Raw genomic sequence first — 4,768 nt, forward strand, 5'->3', positions numbered from 1 at the left:
TGCTTCCTGCTTCCCCAGGGGCTGTAGACCAACACAGGCCCAGGGAACCCAACAAACTCTGCTGTCCAGTGCCATACCGTCTCCATGTCCACCTCTCTATGTCCTACTCTATGTCCACCGCCATACCTTCTCCAATGAAGCTCAGGTCCCAGCCTTGGGGAGGGACTTGTCTTCCAAATTTGTTCCTCAAGTGCTGTCCCTCGGCGCAAGAATATTCTTCAGAGTTCTCATTAGCCTTTTAGAATTAATCTTTGCTACTCAATAATTCTTTATATTACACTGACCTCATTCACAATATTGCGTGGCTTCTGTCTTCTGGACCCTGGCCAACACATTCCCTTAGTGATCTCACCTAGTCTCATAACTTTAACTGCTTAGGACCCCCAGATCTCTCAGGACCCCTAGATCTCTCTCTCTCAAACACCAGACTTAATACAACTGCCCACTTAACATCTCCACTGGGGTATTAATAGAGTAAACCTCTATGTCCAAAACAACACTCCAGATACTCCCAATACTTGCTCTATCCACAGCCTTCTCTATCACACTTGCTAACTTAATCCTTCCATTTGCTCACGTGAAAAACTTTGGGAGACATCACTGACTCTTTTCTCTCTTAACCTCACATTAAATCCACCAGGAAATCCTCTTGAATCTATCTTCAAAATATCCACCATTTCCCAATTCTCTCACGACCTCCACTGCTAACACCCTAACCACTGTCATTTCTTGCCTGGATTCTTGCAAAAACCTCAGTACTATCCTCAACACAACAGCCAGAGCAATCTTTTAAAATATATCATGCCACTCTTTCACTCAAAATCCTTGCGGTAGTTCCCAAAATCCAAAACCAAATCCTTAAAATGCCCAACACCCCCTTACATTTGCTATTCCCAAACTGTGCACCAAGGCACTCCAAGGCAGCATTCACAGGGACTCTACAGGGTACTTTCCATGTTCTAGGTCATACAGCAATATCAGTCATATTACTACTATAAAATTGTTAGAACCCAACCACTTGTAAATCCAAATCCTTAGTTATTTTCTTTGATGTAGGGGCATTGTAAAAAATTACTAAGACACTAAGGGCACTAGGGGCCTAGAAAACTGGGGAACCCCTACCCTACACAATCATCTGTCTGATCTTATCTCCTGAAACTGCCCCTCTGTTTGCTCCACTCTCTGCCCCAGCCAACCCAGGCTCCCTGTGTTCCTCACCCCACCTGGTACACTACTGCCTCAGGCTCTTTGCAATGACTGGTTCCTCTGTCTTAAAATGTCCTTACCTCAGATGACCTTGGCTGCCTTCTACACTTTCTTTCAGATGTGTTCAAACATCACTTCCTCACATGAGATATTCCATCACTGCCTGTATTAGTGTGGGCTGCCATAACAAAACACCACAGAGTGGGTGGCTTAACAACAAACATTTATTTTCTCTGTTCTGGAGGCTGAAAGTCCAAGACTGAGGCTCCAGTCAATTCCATCTCTTCTGAGGGCTCTCTTCTCAGCTTGTGGACAGCAGCCTCCTTGCTGTGTCCTCACACAGACTTTCCTCAGTGCATGCGTGTGGGAAGAAAGTGAGAGGGAGAACTCTGGTGTCTCTCCTCATAAGAACACTAATCCTGTTGAATCAGTGCCCATCCTCACGAACCCATTTCATCTTAGTTACTTCCTTAGAGGCCCCATCTCCAAATACAGCCACATTAGAGTGAGGTCTTGAACATACAAATTTGGGGGAGACACCCACATTCAGTTCATAACACTACCATTTCTGAAATTGCAATCCCAATCTCCCCAACACTCCTTCACCCCCTTACCTTGCTCTCTTCCCCCCACAGTTCACCTTTCTCGTACTCTCCAATGAATTCATATTATGAATTCTATTGTTTATTATCTGTCACCCTCTCCCATCTAGAATAAAACTCAATGATTAAGGGTAGGAGCCTTTGTCTACTTGTTCTTTATGTGTCCCAGGCATCTAGGTTAGTGCCTTGTACACAGCTGGTACTCAAGATTAGCTGTTGAATGAATGAAGGAGAAAAAACATCTCCTTCCTGGCCCCTTTTCCCTTTTCATTCTCTTTGCACATCACCAGGGAAGGAAAAGAAACACACCTCAATAATCAATTAGTTTGAGGAGAGCTGGTAGTCTTCATTCCATTTAGAAACCAGATCTGGTATTCAATAATTACAAATAATTAATAATTAATAAGCAGCCCAAATTTCCACCAATGGATGAGTAGGTAAACACCAGATTAAAAGACTTCCAAGCAGTCCATGATTCTAGCATACTCATCTATGACTGCTGGATATGAGATGTGATTTGATTAAAGAAGACAGGCCAGGCACGGTGACTCACGCCTGTGAATCCCAGCACTTTGGGAGGCCGAGGCAGGCGGATCACGAGGTCAAGAGATTGAGACCATCCTGGCCAAAGTGGTGAAACCCCGTCTCTACTAAAAATATAAAAATTAGCTGGGTGTAGTGGTGCACGCCTGTAGTCCCAGCTACTCGGGAGGCTGAGGCAGAAGAATCGCTTGAACCAGGCAGGCGGAGGTTGCAGTGAGCCAACGTCATGCCACTGCACTCCAGCCTGGGTGACAGAGCGAGACTCTGTCTCAAAATAAAAAGGCAACACGATAAATGAAGTGTATTTATTAGGATAATCAATAATTACCAGGTCCAGTTCTAAACGGAATGAAAACTACCAGCTCTCCTGAAACTAACTGTACCCTCGTTAAGTCTCTTAGTGTGTGGAACTGTTTCTTCATCTGAAAATTGGAAACAAGAAGACATGCAAGGTACAGCATGAGGTAATGTGCTCAGGGTGCTTTCAACAGCTAGACTTGTATACTAGTTCCAGCTGCGCAGCTCTCTAGCTAGGTGACTTTGAACAACCAGTCCAACCTTCTGAGCTCCCATTTTCTTTCTTGTAATAGTTGGATAAAATCACCTCGTAGTGGCAAGAATCAAGAGACTTCTCAAAAGTTAAACATAGAGGCCAGGCGCAGTGGCTCACAGCTGTAATTCTAAGCACTTTGGGAGGCCGAGGCAGGTGGATCACTTGAGGTCTGGAGTTTGAAACCTGCCTGGCCAACATGGTGAAACTCCGTCTCTTCCATCTCTACTAAAAATACAAAAAAAAAAAAAAAAATAGCCAGGTGTGGTGGTGGACACCTGTAGTCCTAGCTACTCGGGAGGCTGAGGCAGGAGAATCACTTGAACCTGGGAGGTAGAGGTTACAGTGTGCTGAGATCGCACCACTGCACTCCAGCCTGGGCAACAGAGCAAGACTCCATCTCAAAAAAAAAAAAAGATAAACACAGAAATTACCATATGATCGAACAATCCTGCTCCTAGGTATATATCCAAAATCATTGAAAACAGATACACAAACACTTATACATGAATGTTCACAGCGGCAATGCTCACAACAGCCAAAAGGTGGAAACAGCCCAAATGTCTATCAACAGATCAGTAAACAAAATTGCAGTGGATACATATAATGGAATATTATGCCACAAAAAGAAAGAAAGTACTGATACATGATGCAATGGGGAAGAACATGGAAAACATAAAGCTAGGTAGAAGCAGCCAGATACAAAAGGTCACATACTGATTCCATTTATACAAAATACCCAGAACAGGCCAGGTGCAATGGCTCACGCCTGTAATACCAGCACTTTGGGAAGACAAGGCAGGAGGATTGCTTGAGTCCAGGAGTTTGAGACCAGCCCGGGCAACATAGCAAGACCTGTCTCTACCAAAAACTTTAAAAAGTATCTGGGAGTGGCAGCACGTGCCTGTAGTCTCAGCTCCTCGAGAGGCCAAGGTGGGAAGATTGCTTGAGCCCAGGAAATCGAGGCTGCAGTGAGCCATGTTCATGCCACTGTACTTCAGCCTGGGTAAGAAAGAGCAAGACTGTCTCAAAAAAATAATACCCAGAATTAATTCACAGAAACAAAATGCAGATTGGTGGTTGCAGGGGTTAGGCAGCAGGAATGGGGAGGAACTGCTTAAAGAGCTCTGGTTTTTCTTTTGGGGTGATGGAAATGTTTGGGAACTAGACAGAGGTGGTGATTATGCACTACTGTAAATGTGCTAAATGCCACTGAACTGCTCACCTACTTAACTTTTAATACTTAAAATTAGCCTTAAAATGGCTAATTTTGGCCGGGTGCAGTGGCTCACACCTGTAATCCCAGCACTTTGGGAGGCCGAGGTGGGCAGATTACAAGGTCAGGAGATCAAGACCATCCTGGCTAACACGGTGAAACCCCGTCTCTACTAAAAATACAAAAAAACTTAGCCGGGTGTGGTGGTGGGCGCCTGTAGTCCCAGCTACTCGGGAGGCTGAGGCAGGAGAATGGTGTGAACCCAGGAGGCGGAGCTTGCAGTGAACCGAGATGGCGCCACTGCACTCCAGCCTGGGCGACAGGGTAAGACTCCGTCTCAAAAAAAAAAAAAATTTATGTGAATTTCACCTCACTAAAAAAAGAAAGAAAATATGTGGTAAAGGCCTTTAAAAACAGCAACTGTCTGGTGACTAGAGATCTGGGCTTAGCTCTGCCAGTTACTGGCAACAAGGTAATGTCTCTCTGGGCTTCAGTTTCCTCATCTGTAAAATGATCGGGTTGGATTAAACCACTACTAGTTCTCGACCAGGACAGCCTACATTGGCCATATGTGGAGAGCTGCTTCTAAATGCACAGGGCCATCCCATCACCCCCAGATTTTGACATGTCCAAGGCAGAATCAGGCCTGTG

The sequence above is a fragment of the Pan troglodytes genome, chromosome 3 (assembly GCF_028858775.2).
Source record: "Pan troglodytes isolate AG18354 chromosome 3, NHGRI_mPanTro3-v2.0_pri, whole genome shotgun sequence".
In the NCBI taxonomy this organism is placed as follows: Eukaryota; Metazoa; Chordata; class Mammalia; order Primates; family Hominidae; genus Pan; species Pan troglodytes.